Source organism: Fundulus heteroclitus, unplaced genomic scaffold (assembly GCF_011125445.2).
Source record: "Fundulus heteroclitus isolate FHET01 unplaced genomic scaffold, MU-UCD_Fhet_4.1 scaffold_111, whole genome shotgun sequence".
NCBI classification, from domain to species: Eukaryota; Metazoa; Chordata; class Actinopteri; order Cyprinodontiformes; family Fundulidae; genus Fundulus; species Fundulus heteroclitus.
In genome coordinates this window covers 233,383-251,478 of record NW_023396524.1, presented here as the reverse complement: position 1 = coordinate 251,478, position 18,096 = coordinate 233,383, and the positions used below count along the sequence as shown (strand labels likewise).

At 44.6% G+C, this 18,096-nt stretch overlaps 1 long non-coding RNA gene across 1 annotated transcript; it reads right to left on the bottom strand.

Moving 5' to 3' along the window:
• Positions 1-4,082: 4,082 nt before the first annotated feature.
• Positions 4,083-4,766, bottom strand: LOC118558219. Its single transcript, XR_004928232.1, has 3 exons — positions 4,677-4,766; positions 4,372-4,472; positions 4,083-4,213 (listed from the first exon to the last, which is right to left on the bottom strand). It is a non-coding gene; the product is annotated as an uncharacterized LOC118558219 (long non-coding RNA).
• Between the last annotated feature and the right edge of the window lie 13,330 nt (positions 4,767-18,096).

Sequence of the window (18,096 nt, the reverse complement as noted above, 5' to 3'; positions counted from 1 at the left end):
TTGGGTCTAAAGAGTCTCCTCCTGTCAGAGAAAGCCTCTCCCTGTTGAACAGATAGTTCATTCTGTTCATGTCTGTCTCTTTCACTCAGAAACACGTTTTCACATTCATGGATTCAATTTGTTTCTTTGTGAAACTCTTCTAAATGATTCCTTGGAAACTTCTTCCTCTTCCAGTCCTTTAAAGATGGAAGCTGGGATTATTCCAGGATCCACATGTTGTTTTTCTGCCTGTTTCCAGTCAAAGCTTCACTCTGAATATCAGCATGTTGACTTTCTCTCTTGTTTTTTTACTTTCATTCATCAGTCAGATTTCATTGAAATGTTGGCCAGTTTTTCTCAATCTCTGGACATTATCTTTTTCTGTCAGCTCCTATTTTTCTAAACACATTTTACATTCACATGTTAAATCTTCCTTTTGTTGATTTGCTGCAGTTCTACTTCATGTGTTTTAATGTGAAATAAACAGATTTTCTTCTTCTGTGTTTGATTCATTTGCTGCTCATTCTCTTTTGTTCCTCTGATCAATTTTCAATATTTCAATAAAACTCTGATGCTTTTTTCAATAAAACAGATTTTTTCAATCAACACTGACTTTCAAAAAGTCCTAATTTACAGTAAAATATTTCCATCTTCTTTTTGACATGTTTTTAAATGACAGATTTTGTTATTTAGTTGAATAAATCAGCAGCAGAAACTCAAAGCAATGATGAAATGATATTTTTGCTCCATCTTTCCAAACCTTGAAAATACGTTGAGAATGAAAGAAGAGCCGACGCTGACAGTCTGGGACTAAAATCAGCTTCTTTACTTCCAAACTGCTGACTTGGACAGACTGAAGACCAGTTTTTCATTTTCTAGCTAAACTCCTGCGGCACCAAACCAGAAGCTGAACCAACACCAACAACAGAACCACATGGAACATTTCCACATCACAGCTTCTTCCTATTCTGGACTTTTATTTTGACACAGGAAACGTGTGAACGTGCACACAGAGCCGCAGCGTGCACGGCGTCCTGCTGCTCCTCTTAAAGGGACAGTCCCACATTTTCAGCTTCAGGTACCTGTTAGCCCTGGGCCAGACTGACAGAGGCCAGGCTGCCACACATCGGCGCCACCGGGCCCTCTGACCACCGCCAGCAGCAATTCAGGTGAAGTGTCTTTGTCTCTTATTGGTCGGCTGTGTCAGGTAATTCATGTCTCTGAGAAAAAGCTGCTTTTAGAGCAGGGTTAAAGTTCTCCGTCGCTGCGATGGATCTCTGCCCATTTTTTTTCTTTATCTAACCCTTTCAGAATGTGAAACAATGTTCCCTAACCCTAAAAAAACGAATTATTCCAGCTGCTCTTTTCTGAAGCAAAGAAGGCAGAGCTGCAGTCAGAGCGGCTGCCAGTCAACATGCAGCAGCGTCCATCTAATGAGCCGCTGCTCACCAGGACACTCGTTAGATAAAATCACAAGGATTTAGATTATTATGCAAAATATATAATCATTTTTAAGTTAATAGCTCCACTAAGACTCCAGGTGCAGACCAGTACAGGAGTTATTTATGGGGGCTTTGCAGAATACTACTGTTTTCAGAACTATCTCATCATTCTCAATATTAGCTTAGTTAACTCCTAGAAACTGGCCAGGTCAGTTACTTCCAACTAATGGCTGAAGTGTCAGAAAGCATATGTCTGCTGGAGATTGAATGTCTGCAGGGTTGTTAATCCAACCCCTTTGGGAGTCCTTGAGGTGTTGTTAAAAGGACATGTTTGGGGTTGGACGATGAGACAACAGCTTAGGACCGCGCAGAAGACACTTTGGGGGTAATAGGCTACATGAAGGTGATGGTAAAAGTTTGTAAGTGTTGTCTCCCTTTTTGGAATTCCAAAATGAAATAAATGTACAAGTGTTTGGTCTCTGATAATTGTTTCTTCCTTTGTGACCAAATTCCTGGACCAGGGAGACGGGCCGTGGTGAAGCCACAGGAAACAGACCCGGAATCATAAGAAGATGCAAACAGATTATTAAGGAAACTGTGTCAAAAAAATGTAAAAAATAAACAGGAGAACAGGATCTAATTGGGTGAGGCCAGAGAAAGACGATTCTCAGAGAGCTTTTATAAAGTTATTTTTTATTTTTACACAGAGTGGAGCGCGATGTGAAGGAACATTATAGAAGCGAGTCGTAGTAGAAACATGTTAAAAAGCCTCCTGTGGATCTATGGACTCAATTTACTCCAACCCAAAAACATCTGCCAGACAGAAAGGTACAGCAGCCAAGATTACCTTCAACAATGTTTAAATTTATGCAAAACTTTAATAACATTTTTCTGATTAAAAAGTGATCATCTTTAAAATAAAGTTATGTTTTTTTCTGATAAAGGTCGTGGGGGGGGGGGGGGGGGCAAAGCAGAGACTGATTATTGTACTGTGAGATCTGTGTTAAATTAAAATGTCTGACGTCATCATAAGCTGTGTCTCAATTCGGCGGCTGCGTCCTTCGAAGGACCCAGCCTACTCAGCCTTAGGAGGACGCAGCCATCGGAGGATGCTCCGGAGGATCCTCAGCCGTTGGTAAATGGGACGGTCTAGCCTTTGGAGCACTTCCTGGTTGCGACACGACGTCATCACGTCTACCCCAAGCCCGGGGAAAACCAGCACCAGCGCCGATAAACGACGCAAAAAAATGGATATTGAATTATTTTTTTTATTTACTTGTTATTGGAGGAGGAGAGTCGGTTTACACGGCTTCGGCGGCAGCAAAACCGGCGACGAATTTTTCTCAGGCTGGGAGAGCGCAGTGGAGAGGTAACATTTACCTGCTATTATTTTCACCCACAGGGACCTGCTACTGATCATAATATACCAGTTATTAAACAAACGCTTGTCAGCAGATTGACGAATATGTTTAAATATAAAATGTTATATTTATTTGTAAGACTTGATATAAGCTTATGTTTGTAACTTTAGTAATTTGAATTGAATAGTTAAATGTGTACAAACCCTGTAAATAACTGACTTAAATCACTACTTTCAGTATCACTAATGTGTTGAGAAGCCAAATAAAACTAATATTGAGAAATAAATCATTATTTGTCTAAATTGTTATCCCCTTACTGCCTGATTTTATTTGTAATTATATAACTAAAAAATAAAACAGGAAAAATAAATCTAAATATATAACGTAAAAAAAAAAAGTTAAATAGTGGATCTAGATGAAGTAAAATAAGTAAAGGCCAGAATTGTTTGGTCACAAATTTGCAACACCAGGCGTTAAGCGGTTAACATTCACTAGAATTATATCAGCTAAAATGAAATTGCTATCATCTAATCCTGTTGTTCTTAATCTTCATGTCTCTATCCAGACAAGGCCGATGTACTGCTGCATCAACTTAAATGCACAACATCTGCCTGGGAGCCGGTGACATCATAACCCCAGACGATAAAGTGCAGGACGACATGCCAGAGGATGAGGAGAGGGAGAACGTGTTGGAGGCAGTCAGTGGTGCTCCTTGGTGGGACCAGCTGTCTGCTGAGGTGTCTGCCCTGGAGGAGGTTCTACCCGACCACGATTACATTTAGATGGCAAGTATAATCACTTTTTAGCTTTTCTCATGTAAGGGTTATGAAAACAGTTGTAGTAAAGTAATTTTCTGCATCTTCTTAAACTTTTTAGGAACATGGCAGCGGTCAGTTGGGTCAGCCCTGCAAACCCTGATGGACGATGTGGTGAACAGTGGAGAGAGGCATCCCCCACCCCCCAGATGATGTCCCACTCGCAGTCAGAAGACTCCAAAGTCATCTGTGTGGCATCCCATCCAGTCCAGCAGCACCACCAGGGACTCCTGCTCAGTCAAAATTGTATATATGTTCTTTAGTAATATTTATTTTATATCTTCTGTAAATAGTTGTAGTAGTTACTTTTAAAATCTAATGTAAATTGTTAAAATGTTTTTGATAGTTTATTGTAAATACTTGTTTCTCTAAAAATAAATTGATGTCGTCACTGAGAAGTTGTTCTAAGTTTACTTAAATTGTAAAGAAGTGATGAAACGGATAATGTAACAGATTAAAAGACTTTAAGAACACACAAACAACAATAACTTTTATAAACAATTTATTAATTTAATTTAACAATAACAGCAACACAGAACCTGAGGATAAACCATGGCCGGGTGGCAGCAGTAGGCTTCCCACTGACCCCCTGCCCTGTCCCTGGATCTTTGCATTCCTAAAGTAGAGGAAAACAATTTGTGTCAACAGATGCAATTTTCTGTAGTGTTTCTTTGAAGCTAGAAAAAAGGAGTGTTTCATATATATATATATATATTTGGCCACATATATATATATATGTGTGTGTGTGTGTGTATTTCATTACATTACCCAAACCTGAACATCCTTTGTATTTTTTTTTTTTCAAGTTGTCCCACTTTTTTCTGGCCTGTTGTGGCTCAACTTCACCCTCCAGACCCGTTTTTTGCAGGATTGTTCTAAACAAGAGAAATGAGAAGAGATAAACACACAAGGATCACTACTATCACAACTATAAGATTAAAAAAAGTGACATCTGGGCATCATTTGATGTGATCAAAAGATTATATTTGTACGTTGGTGTTTGAACAGGACTTCTTTGAACTTGTGTGACTTTTACATACAAATGCAACATGTATATGGAATTATGTCTCAACTCTTACCTTCATCCGACTGCGGCAGTGTTTTTGGCCCCGGTAAAGAGGTGGTCATTTTGCCCACGGAGTTTTATCAACTCCTCTGTATGCTCCCTGCTCCCCCTAGAACAAAATGACATGTAAAGCATATTTCTCTTATGTCAACAGGCAAAATGACTGTTCTGTATAATTACGCCGGTGTTGTTCTTCAAGTGAATTATACTTTAAACCTTATTATACTGTACTGTAAATTAACTATACGTTATTGAGTATTCAAACAAAACTTTTGCAGTATTGACAGCCCAGTACAGCTGGACTGATGTTATTTCTTCAGCTGCATTAAGCTTTGACAGTTCTAATCATTTGTAATAAACTGTATGAGAATAAATTGATCGAATTTGTGAGGGACACAGTTATCAGTGCAGTTACAATAAGATGTAGGTTAAAATTTTAATGTTGTTGAACGTCTCGTATCAACAGATTAGCTCTAAGCTTTAGCTTCAGCTGGTCCTACAAATTCCGGTGGCTCCGTTACCGTCATGTATTTTAATAGATGTTCAGTTAAAAAAATAAAAACAAACTACTTACATTTAAAGCTGTACTCAGCACTACTGCCAGCGCCGCTGCTGCTTTCCAGTCTTGATGAAAATCCGCCTTCTTTCTTTTTTTTCTTCAACTACTAAAAAAAAAAAGCGAGCAAAGCACCTTGGGAAATCTTATGGCAGGCGAGGCCACTAAGGATGGTAGCGATGCATCCTCAGAATTCGGGGAAAAGGAGGACGCATTTGAAGGCTGCATTTTAAGCATCCTCAAAATTTTGGCCAAATGGGACAGCCTCCGCGCATCGCTGTGACGTCACCGGCCTTAAAATGCGTCCTTCGAAGGACGCAGCCGCCGAATTGAGACACAGCTATAGTGTTGGTTGTGTGTCCTGAATTGTCCAGCTTGGGGTTGGCCTTGTATGATCATAGGATTAATTTATCCTGAATGTGAATACAGATGTGAAGTAGATGATGTAGTGATGCAGCTTTAGCGAAAATTCAGACTGAAGAAACACTATTGCCTACCTCCATCAATCAGGGACTCATCCGCCTCCAACGCAAGCCAATCAGCTTTGAACTGCTCCTCCTCAAAGCCAATCAGCATCCTGGGTTCATCTTAAAAAGAACTCCACATCCTCATCTCGGCCTTGTCCTCAGCGAGCAAGCAGTGGCTGCGCGTGTCCGGTTTGGACTCTGTCGACCGGTTTCAAGAGACAATAACTTATCCTGAAATCCTCCTGCCATAGGAATACCGTCTAGCTGCACATCTTCCTTTCCAACCTCTGTTTTCGTCAGCTCCGGTTCCTGGCGCAAAGAACTCGCAAGCAACGCAGACGCGTCGCAACTCTGCCTAAGTTCCGGTCAGCTTCGCTTCATAGCGCGCCGGGGGTCTTTCTCAAACTGATCCCGTGGGGCAGGCTCTTGGTTCGCGGATCCGCCGACTCATCCGGGACCTTCTCTGGTTCTCATCGGCTTTGCGGCGCCACCTTGCCGCTCGTCCCGGCCGCATCTTTTCCGCCGGATCTACTCTCTCATTCACTCGCTAATGCGTTCGGAGCCAGCTCAGGTAATATGTATTCACCCATGTTTGTTTTCGTTTTCTTCTTCTTCTGGTGTTGCCGGTAGCCACCGGGCTTGTGGTGGCATTGCTGCCACCTACTGGTTGGAGTATGAAGTGCATTTTAAAATTCAGCAATTGATACCAATCGTTATTAAACCGCTGCAACTCTGGTGCAATTTGGCATCTGCTTGGACTGGTCTGTATTGGGTTCAGACTTCTCATTTATGCTGACCAGGCCACTTCTGTCACTCTTGTCATTTCAATGTTTTGCCAATCAATTATTCAGGTGTTGTGAAATGATACATGTTAAAGTTATTTAAGGTTTAGTTAGTAGGTATTATCTGAATGTCAGCTGGGACCCTACGTACGGATGGCTGTGGGGGATGGTTTGAGTATTGGGCGATCTTTAACAGCAACTTGCTCATGTATTTAGGGATTGTCTATTTCTTCTTTTAGGTTCAAGGATTCATTCAAGATGAATAACCGGAGAGCATCACTGAAGGTGCTGTTGTCTGGTTGATACTATTTTCAATTACGGATCCTCTCTGCAGTTGTGAGGCTAACTAAAGCTACTAAGCAACGAGATCATCAGTCAGCAGGATGCAGTGCAGAATCTGAATTAAATTATTAAATTCATCCAAATGACATGGAATAAGCTAAATAGCTAATCGATTCATAACAGCATTTGGTATGCGTTTAGCACTCTACGTATTTATGAGCTAAGCAAACATTATCGATTATGTCTTAAGAAGTGTTAACCGTGTTTAATGGTCCTTCATTTTCTGGATGTTTTCTTCTTATAGATATTCTTTTCACTATTCCCAGTTATTTTCTCAAACTAAACCTGTCAGCCTGCATTGAGTTCTACGTATTGATCTTAACCTAGTTCCATGATGGCTTTTGCCTGCAGACAAGCTCTCGAATTCTGGATATCAGTTTTATTCTCATATCAGTTATTTCTGAGCGTCAGCTGCTCTCCTCGCTCGGTCACCTCAATCTCGCAGGTGCATCATTTCAAGAGTCACGTTTTTATTTCCAGGCAGCTTGAGCTCACTAATTCCGTTTCCTTCCCTCCTAGAACAGGATACTCTGGTTAAGAGTTGCTGTTCTGAACTTTCCTTCTGGTCTGGCATGCTTCCCGTCCGGATTTGGAACACACTTTCTATAATGTATTTTGTCTGTAGATGCGTTAAATTTTACGGATGTGCATCCGTAAGTTTTGGAGGATTCTAAAAACAGTTGGTTTGCAGATTCGTGAAATTGTCAAAGAAATCGTTAATCTTGTGACCTTTCATCTAGAGTTATTTCAGCATTCAGGATGTGAGCTGCGCAACAGCAGACGCTTGTGGAGCCCAATCGTAGGTGATGGCTATCATCAGCATGCCTCACATATCTGCTCTTACTTTTCATCTTAGCCGCCTAATGCTCATCTTAAAGGTAATCTAACTACGAATACTGGTGGTGGATTCAATCTCATTCAAGTCTCATTAAGCCCGCGTCCTGTCCTGTTCATTCCCTCTTGGTCACTCATTCATTTATGTGCATCATCCCTAAGCATCCTCTGTTATTTATTCTGTCATCCAGGCGTCCCGCCATGCAGGCATCCTGTTGTTCTGTTCATTCTTTCATGGTCATTCATTTATTCATGTTCCCTGCCATGTTCCCCACTACGTTCCTTGCATACTCCTTGCATGCTTCCTGCATGCTCCCAGTGTGCTCCCTGTGTGTTCCCTGCCATGCTCCCTGCCATGCGGCCTTCCCTGCCATACTCTGCCATGTTTCCTTCTATGCTCCTTGCCGTGTTTCCTTCTACGCTCCCTGCCGTGTTTCCTTCTACGCTCCTTGCCGTGTTTCCTTCTATGCTCCTTGCCGTGTTTCCTTCTATGCTCCTTGCCGTGTTTCCTTCTACGCTCCTTGCCGTGTTTCCTTCTACGCTCCTTGCCGTGTTTCCTTCTACGCTCCTTGCCGTGTTTCCTTCTACGCTCCTTGCCGTGTTTCCTTCTACGCTCCTTGCCGTGTTTCCTTTTACGCTCCCTGCAACGCGGCCTGCCCTGCCATGTGTTTCCTTCAATGCTCCTTGCCATGTGTTTCCTTCAATGCTCCTTGCCATGTGTTTCCTTCTATGCTCCTTGCCATGTGTTTCCTTCTATGCTCCTTGCCATGTGTTTCCTTCTATGCTCCTTGCCATGTGTTTCCTTCTATGCTCCTTGCCATGTGTTTCCTTCTATGCTCCTAGCCATGTGTTTCCTTCTATGCTCCTAGCCATGTGTTTCCTTCTATGCTCCTTGCCATGTTTCCTTCTACGCTCCCTGCAATGCCCTCCTCCCTGCCATGCGGCCTGCCCTGCCATGTGTTTCGTTCCATGCGGCCTGCCCTGCCATGTGTTTCGTTCCATGCTCCTTGCCATGTGTTTCCTTCTATGCTTCTTGCCGTGTTTCCTTCTATGCTTCTTGCCATGTTTCCTTCTACGCTCCCTGCAATGCCCTCCTCCCTGCCATGCGGCCTGCCCTGCCATGTGTTTCGTTCCATGCGGCCTGCCCTGCCATGTGTTTCGTTCCATGCTCCTTGCCATGTGTTTCCTTCTATGCTTCTTGCCGTGTTTCCTTCTATGCTTCTTGCCGTGTTTCCTTCTATGCTTCTTGCCGTGTTTCCTTCTATGCTCCTTGCCGTGTTTCCTTCTATGCTCCTTGCCGTGTTTCCTTCTATGCTCCTTGCCATGTTTCCTTCTACGCTCCCTGCAATGCCCTCCTCCCTGCCATGCGGCCTGCCCTGCCATGTGTTTCGTTCCATGCGGCCTGCCCTGCCATGTGTTTCGTTCCATGCTCCTTGCCATGTGTTTCCTTCTATGCTTCTTGCCGTGTTTCCTTCTATGCTTCTTGCCATGTTTCCTTCTACGCTCCCTGCAATGCCCTCCTCCCTGCCATGCGGCCTGCCCTGCCATGTGTTTCGTTCCATGCGGCCTGCCCTGCCATGTGTTTCGTTCCATGCTCCTTGCCATGTGTTTCCTTCTATGCTTCTTGCCGTGTTTCCTTCTATGCTTCTTGCCGTGTTTCCTTCTATGCTCCTTGCCGTGTTTCCTTCTATGCTCCTTGCCGTGTTTCCTTCTATGCTCCTTGCCGTGTTTCCTTCTATGCTCCTTGCCGTGTTTCCTTCTATGCTCCCTGCCGTGTTTCCTTCTATGCTCCCTGCCATGTTTCCTTCTATGCTCCCTGCCATGTTTCCTTCTATGCTCCTTGCCATGTTTCCTTCTATGCTCCCTACGTTCTCTGCCATGCTCCTTGCGTGTTCCCTGCGTTCTCAGCCATGCGTTCTCAGCCATGCGTTCTCAGCCATGCGTTCTCTGCCATACTCCCTGCGTTCTCTGCCATGCGTTCTCTGCCATACTCCCTGCGTTCTCTGCCATACTCCCTGCGTTCTCTGCCATACTCCCTGCGTTCTCTGCCATGCGTTCTCTGCCATACTCCCTGCGTTCTCAGCCATGCGTTCTCTGCCATGCGTTCTCTGCCATACTCCCTGCGTTCTCTGCCATGCTCCCTGTGTGTTCCCTGCGTTCTCTGCCAAGCTCCCTGCGTTCTCTGCCAAGCTCCCTGCGTTCTCTGCCATACCACCTGCGTTCTCTGCCATACCACCTGCGTTCTCTGCCATGCTCCTGTGTGTTCCCTGCCATATTTCCGGCCATGCTCCTGTGTGTTCCCTGCCATGTCCCCTGCATGCTGCCCGCCTTGCTCCCTGCCATGATTATTCATTCATCACGTGCATCAGCCCAAAACTGACCATTAAAATCACTTTCCACCTCTCCATCAACCTCACCTCATCTTTCCATTCATCTTGTTTAATCCTGGTAAGCCTTTGCAGCAATGGCCCTCTTTGCTAAGCTTTCACATATTTTCTCCTTCTTTACTCATCCTTCTCTCTGCCTTCTGAACTTGCTGACGCTCTGGCCTGGACCTCAGCATTTTTGGGGGGTAATTTCCCTATTCTCATACATCTGCTTATCTACGTTAAAGTATAAATCACTGTTTATGTTCCTGCCGAGGTCCGAGCGCCAAAGTTTAAACTATTGTATCAATAAATTCCTATCGCTTTTCTCTCTTTGTGAGTCTTTAGTTTGAAATGATGCTAAAGCGGAAATACAACCGAAGAACTCTTGCTTACTTCCATTCAATCAGAGGCTTGTCCGCCTCCGATGGAGCATTTGCTTCAAGCCACACCTCCTCGAAGCCCAATCATCCAGTGTTCACCTTAAACAGCAACTCCAAATCATCTCTCAGCCTGCTTTTGGCAAGCGCAAGAACCATTGCACTAATATCGTATTTCGCTTCAGACATTCCCCTTTGCAAGCCTTTCAGTTCCAAGTATCATCCCGTGACCGACCATCTCTATTCATGCACTTTACCATACACCTCACCTCATCTCCCCATTCATCTCACTCAACTTTGGTAGGCCTTCGCGGCAACCGGCCCTGTTTGGTAAGCCTTCGCAGCACTTTTCCTCTATAGCTCATCCCACTTGTCTCTGTTTTTAGTTTAATCCAAGTCTCATTGTCTTTCAACCATGCAGACGCATCGGCCTCGACCTCGGCAATTTTTGGGGGGAAATATCCCTATTCTCATACGCCTGCTAATGCATATTCAAGTATAATTCAGCGTGAATTTTTCCTGCCGAGGTCTGAGCGCCAAACTCTTAAAATATTGTATCAATAAAATTCTTCTAATTGCCTTTTCTTTCTGTGTGAGTTTTTCAGATTGAAATGCAGCTTTAGCGAAAATTCAGACTGAAGAAACACTATTGCCTACCTCCATCAATCAGGGACTCATCCGCCTCCAACGCAAGCCAATCAGCTTTGAACTGCTCCTCCTCAAAGCCAATCAGCATCCTGGGTTCATCTTAAAAAGAACTCCACATCCTCATCTCGGCCTTGTCCTCAGCGAGCAAGCAGTGGCTGCGCGTGTCCGGTTTGGACTCTGTCGACCGGTTTCCACCCACCTCTATCCCCTTCTCCACCATCGTACCAAGCTTCGCCTGGCTTTCCTACGGTGCTCCTTCAACCTCGTTCCTATCAGAGTGTAATTCCTGCTGGACTCTCATGGAATTCCCAGCCACTCATTAAAACGGTCCGGCAGAAGACCGCCATGCTGAGCCTGGTTCTGCCAGAGGTTTCTTCCCAAGGGGGAGTTTTTCTCTCCACAGTCGCTTCATGCTTGCTCATCATGGACAGTTCATGCAAACCTGTGTTTATCAAGTTGGACATCAAGCTCAAACAGATCATCATATGGACTGAACAAACTTTGCTTATCTCCACTCCACCACCAGTTTCAGACCCGGGGGGAAATATCCCTATTCTCATACGCCTGCTAATGCATATTCAAGTATAATTCAGCGTGAATTTTTCCTGCCGAGGTCTGAGCGCCAAACTCTTAAAATATTGTATCAATAAAATTCTTCTAATTGCCTTTTCTTTCTGTGTGAGTTTTTCAGATTGAAATGAAAGCTGCTGTCTTTGGTACTAGTCGTAGTTTATGGAGGTTTTCTGAGGGACAGGGAGGGAAGAGAGCTGAAATTATAACGTCAAGCGGAGAGTCGACTGAACCATTTAGTTAAAAGTGTGAAGGAAGAAGTTGATGCTGTAGAGATGAAAGTGAACCAGGTGATGTTGTGGATGTGGAAAGTGAAGGAGAGGATGGAGAGGCTGTCCAAGATGACACCAAGGCTCTGAAGCTAAAAGGTGGAGAGATACAGGAATGGTCAACGGATAATTTAAAAGTACCAGACTTTGCACAATAAGCACATGAGGTAATTAATGTGGCATGATGTCGACGGCCCGGGAATTGATGGGCTGAATGGAAAAAAATTCAGTCAAATTGATTATCTTTGCTTTAACCCCTAATTTAAAAGGGAATGTCAGTCAGAAAGCAAAATCAACATTAAAAACATCCCAAAAAGTTAAAAAAACAAAACAACTGGACTTTTTTCTGAAGTTTGAAGATGTTTAGCTTCCCATCCAGGAAGCTTTCTCAATTTAAAAGTCTGGAGTAATGTGGCGTTCCAAGCTTTATATTATTGCCCAAAAAAAGGTTTTGTTATGGCTTAGATAACATGCAAATTGAACCAAAACTGGTCCCCCCCTTTTCAATGGGGAGTCGTTAGGGTCACTGTGTTCTGCCCGACATTCTCAAATGTTAACAATTTTGCCCTAATTAAGAATAAAAAGTCTTCATCATTCAGATGTGCTGCTGCGTCAAATAATTGTTTCAGTTATGGGCCACACAAAATCAGTCCAGAGGCCAGAAATGGCCCCCGGGCCACCCTTTGGACCCCCCTGCTCTAAATGCTGAAGCAGATCCAGTCTGGCTGAATTCATTCACCTGCAGCTCGGACCCATCAGAACCTGACGGGTCCTGGGGAGAAGTCCATTTAGTGCTGATAACCGCTGACAGGAAACTGCAGTCAGATTAAAGCTGCTGATGAGGCTTTTTCTGAGGAATTACCTGCAGTCTGAATGAAAATCATGACAATAATGGTTTATCAGGAGAAAAACCGGGTTCTGACTTCTGGACCATTAGACGGTCTGGACCAATGGTTCTCCTGAAGGAACCTCAGTCCTGAACGTTTTACGCGGAAAACATTCATCACGTCTGCAGTAAATCATTTAAAACCTTCAGTCACCGTCCTGACTGCCACCATCTGCTGCAGGTCCAGGTCCGAATCGTCTGGGCCTCCATCCCCGGTGTGTATCTGGACCGAACCGGGCCGGTCCTGCTTGCTGCTAAACGCTGCATTCAGACCCGTTTTATGCATCTCAGTGTTTCCTGTAGCAGCGAGCCGCCAGCAGCGGATTCTCAACCCTCTGATGATCTAAAGCAGCTCCTACGGGCCTGTTGGAGCGGATCAGAACATTTGGTACCAGCGGATCAGAACATTTGGTACCAGCTGACACGGCATCAATAACCCAATCACACATCGTCTCCTGAAGCCTCATTAGGAGCCTCGCTGGTGTTTGATCAATAAAGCATTTAGCTGTGATGGTTCCATCAGACAAACACGCCGTGTTCTGACCCGGTCCGGATCTAACCCTCTGGGTCCGGTTCCCTGCAGAGCTGAGCAGTCTGGATGGATGGAGGAGTCTCTGTTTCATGCAGGGAACCGGTGGAGAGGCAGGAACTCTGACATGTTGCTGATGTTCTGCAGGCCCGTCTGACCCGGCTTGTTGAAACATGTCAGAAATAACCGGATCATGATGCCACTGTGGAGCACCTCTCAGCACCGGCTGCATGTTTTTCTCCGACCAGAACCAGAACTGTTTCCTCCTCAGGCTGAGAGGCCACCGAGGCCGTCCTGGTACCAGAGCCGCTCCAAACGAACCCAGAGGTCCAGATAAACCCGGCCTGACCCTGACGGTCTGGAAGGAAATGAAACCATAACAGTGAGAATGGACTTCAGAACCAGAGGTTCTGAGGAACAGATGGGTTCTGACTGCCGGCCCAGATAAAGGCGAGGCCCACTTCCATCTCAGGGTCGCTCCAGATGAACGGGTTCACAGGACACGGTTCGGTCCAGATGGGCAGATGGAGCTTTACCATCTATGCTGGTGTTTGTGACCCGTTTCCTGTTTTCTGGTGTGGCTGGACCTAATGGAACCAGAACCGGTCCCTAAAGCTGCAGGGTTCCAGGTTTGGGTCCAGGTGAACCTTCAGAACCAACTTAAACAGCTGCAGGTTCAAATCTGAAAAAGCAGAGAGTTTCTCTAATGCTGCTTTTAGCCAAAACAACAAAGCTGTAATAGGAACAGCGGGTCAGCGCCGCAGTAGAACCAACAGAACAGCACCGACCCAGAATATTCAGGCACCGAGAGACAAACCTCTGATTAGAGTTTGTGACTGAAACCGTCTCTATCAGAGGAGAACCGGCAGACTGGTACCAGAAAGGCAACAGAAGCCCAGACAACCACTGGTCCCGTCCAAGTTCAGCAGAACTTAGAATCCAACTCATCTCCATCGTCTTATTTCTAGTGCAGTAAATCTGAATATCTTAGTTTAGGGGTTAAAATTCTGATTACATCTGCAGATTAGATTATTTAGCTGCTCAAATCAAGAAGAAATAAACTAATTTTACTTTTTGTTCCTTGTTGCAGTGTTTAGGTACCAGGTTACAGGAACAGAATCTTGTCCTTCATTAGTAAACGGACCTAATAAAACCGACCCACCCCTGAAATAAACGTCTGGCTCCACCAACGTGATTCTGGACCGAGCTTCAGACAGACGGACTCAGATCTGGTTCTGCTCAGTGACCCGGGTCCTGAGGCAGCTAAACAGGCCCAACCATGACCCGTCCTCCACCGTGCTCAGCAGCTGACACCGGCTCTGTTTTTAGGTTTCTACCGTCTCGGTGCTGTAAACGGTCCAAAGCACTTTGGTCCCCAACTCTTCCTTCAGACGCAGATTTAGGAACCAAAGCTGAGCTTCATCTTCTCTTTACTGACGATTTCAGACAATCTGTGAACCGTGTTGCTGCAGCAAAGTTAAACTGGGGTTAAAATCAATTAGTTTATTCCATTTGTGGGAATTAGGCGCTTCTGTAACTCAGCATCCTGTAACGGACTTTAAAACCCAGAGAGACGACATGAAACCTGAACTAAAACCTTTAAACGCTTCCTGCTTCACCGCGGTTCTCAAAGACTTCTTGAGCTCCCACATGGATGAGGCCCACTTTCACAGCCACCCTTCCTCTCCCTCATCTTCCTCATCCTGTGGTTCCGCTCGTCTCTCCTGCATTCATCCTCTGTTCCTGATCACGACGCCTCAGGACGACGGCCTGCGCTCTGCTGCAGAGATCCTCCAGCAGGTGGACGTCCAGCAGCGCCTCGTCCTGTTAGTCATCAGGATCGCTAACATGGTTCTGGTTCTGGAGGACCGTTTGGGACCCATCAGGTCAGACTGTGGGAGAAAAGCTGCTGAGGGACTCTGAAGGTGGTTTTCTGGACCGGTGGACAAAGCTGGACCGGCTCTGTAATTCACTGACCATTGATCCAAAGAAGTTATTGAGGTACTGGTTGGTGAAAGAAACTAGGTGTGGACAGCGTTCTAAAGATAAATTTAACAACCCCATTAGCTCCACCCACAGGTGATGATGGGTAAAGTTCACTGGTGAAACTATTCCATGGTGATTCGTCTGCATGGTCGACATAGAAGGAAATATGCATCTATTAGCAAGACATCAGAGAAAGACTCAAGTATGGATTTGAATTTTTAAAATATCTGTTGATGTCATTATTTAAGATATGTTTAATTTCAATATATATGAACATGTATTTGTTTTACAAGTGTAAATATTTTTGTAATTTAGATGTTGTCTGTGGGTATTTTTGTCCTTTTAAGTCAGAAATGACAATTGTTACATTCTAACTGGTATTTTTTACAGGTGAATTCTGACAAATACAGGAGCATTGTGACATTTGTCAATGTCAACCAGAGTTACTAGAAGCTTCTGGTTAGTAAGCAAAAGTTCTACCTAAGAAACACATTGTGTCATTTCACAATGTTGTGATGTCAGGCACTAAATAGCTTCTTTCTATCAGTCCATAAATCAGGAGACAGAAACAGTTTGTCTGGTGGATCAAATCCGGCAGAAAAAGATGAAACTCAACTGGCTGCAGATAAATTTACGTCAGTATTTAATAGAAAGAGGACTAAAGTAGATAAAGTCAATATGTTTACAGAGCTTCACTGACAGCCAATCAGAACTGCTCTCTGACGGTCTCATCAGGTCAGGGAAGTCTGAGGCCAAAGGTCAAGGTTCAAGGTCAGGTCCAAAATCTCTTTCCATTCATCGGGTCCAGCAGGAAAAGCCCAGCCTAGGAACTACAGACGGGCTTTTATCGGACCGCTTCCTTTAAACAAGAAATTATTGAAGGTCAAACTTGATTTTAAACTAAAACGATCGTTCTTCCTGTTTTCTCCAACCGAGCAGCAACAGAATCAAACATCAAAGCTGCGTTTGGAGCTTTAATCCATCGCCAGAGAAAACTGGGATGGAGTTTTAAATACGATTTGTTCTCGTTTTTATTATTATTCTCATCATCACACTGCAAAAACAGAACTAAAAATAAGCAAAATCTTCTTGAAATAACTGTATTTTTCCTTGATTTGAGCAGGTAAATAAGATTATCTGCCAATGAAAAGAGTAATTTTACCCCTAAAATTAGATAACTAAATATAATGCATTTAAAATAAGTTGATGGAGATGAGTTCTTCCTATTTTAAGCGTAAAAATCTTATTCCATTGGCATTATTTTACCTACTCAAATAAAGTACAAATACACTAATTTCAAGAAAATTTTAACTTATTTTTAGTTAAGTTTAGTCTGTTATGTTATCATCAGTTTCATCATTATCATTATAACTAAGTAAATATGATATCAGAGGCTGGGACCTGGACATGCAGACTCGACCACCAGCTGCTTGGTTTCCTGCAGAAATCTGCAGCAGCAGCTGATGAAGAGGAGGAGGGACGAAGCTGCGGTTCTGACGTCAGAATGAAGGTAAACGTGGCGCCGCCTCCAGCAGGAAACCCAGCAGGTGGATTCATATCAGGAGAAATGTGGAGCAGCTAAAACCACTGACCTGGTGAAGCCTCTTATTAATGACGACTTCTTCACCTTGTCAGCCGTCTCCTCCATGCTGTCCTCCATCAGACTGGAGTCTTGGTCTTCACCCTGCTGGACGGATGTTTTAGATATCAGGGATGACTGAGACGTCAGCAGCTACACGGCTAAAGGCGACTCCTTCCCACCTGAAGGTCTTCCAGACTGGCTTCCCAGCCGGTCAGGGAGCTGCTGCTGCTCTGCAGCGTCTTCCTGCTGCAGGAAGCAGGAGGAACGACGGGAAGGAGCCTGGAGATCACAACCTCCACCTGAAACAAAGCCAACAAACTACCTTTCACATTTCTCTCTGTTCTATCCACCTTATTTTTGAACAAGGAAGTAACTCTGGGTCCAACTTCTGTTTTTTTTGTGCTCCACTTCCGTTTCAGCGCTTCCTTCGGCCAAATAACATTAGCTTGACTGAAATGATAAACTGTTGCAGCAACATTTCCAATAATTGCAGAGCGATGGAAGTGGCAGGTCAGCGCCGCAGCCTTAAACTATTCATGACTGAGAGGATGACATGAAGAAGTGGCCTCTTAGAACTTACCAGGACATTTTAAACCATCTTGGGTCGTCACTTGGTGCGGACGGCTCTGCTATGTGAATGTACCAAGGCGAGCCTCCACAGTGGAAAAGTTAGCACGGTGTTAATGAACAGCAACATGGATGACCTGGTATTCATGGAGGCTGATGTCCGTTCAAGCCAAAGCAAGTCCAGCGTTCACTCTGCTGGATCCTGACCACATCAAGCGGCTCTACCGAGACCTCAGAGCGCTCTGGTGCTGCGGCTCCAGGGGAAGTTCTTCAGTCATGCAGCGGTGATCTTAGGGAAGGTAGGCTGATGAATCGTCTGAGTCAAAAACATAATGGCTGCTTCCCCGTTGTGATTAGATTGCTGGTCAGTTTATTTCACAAAGACAGCAGTGCTAAATGTTTGGGAGTGAACTGATGTTCTAATTGGATATCAGAACTTAAGGCTCAACAACTTGAGGACGTTGAGGGTCTCGTCGTACATGGAGGCACACTGGCTGACGTTGACCACCATGCAGGCCTTGCTGCTGCTGCAGAAGAAGCCCTGCAGGTAGTGGGTCAGCTTGCTCTCCCTTAATGGGACGTGCTGCAGGAGCCTGGAGGCAGCAGACAGCGGGTCACTCAGGACGCTCCAGGACCAGAACTGGTTCCCAGAACCATGAAGGTCCTACC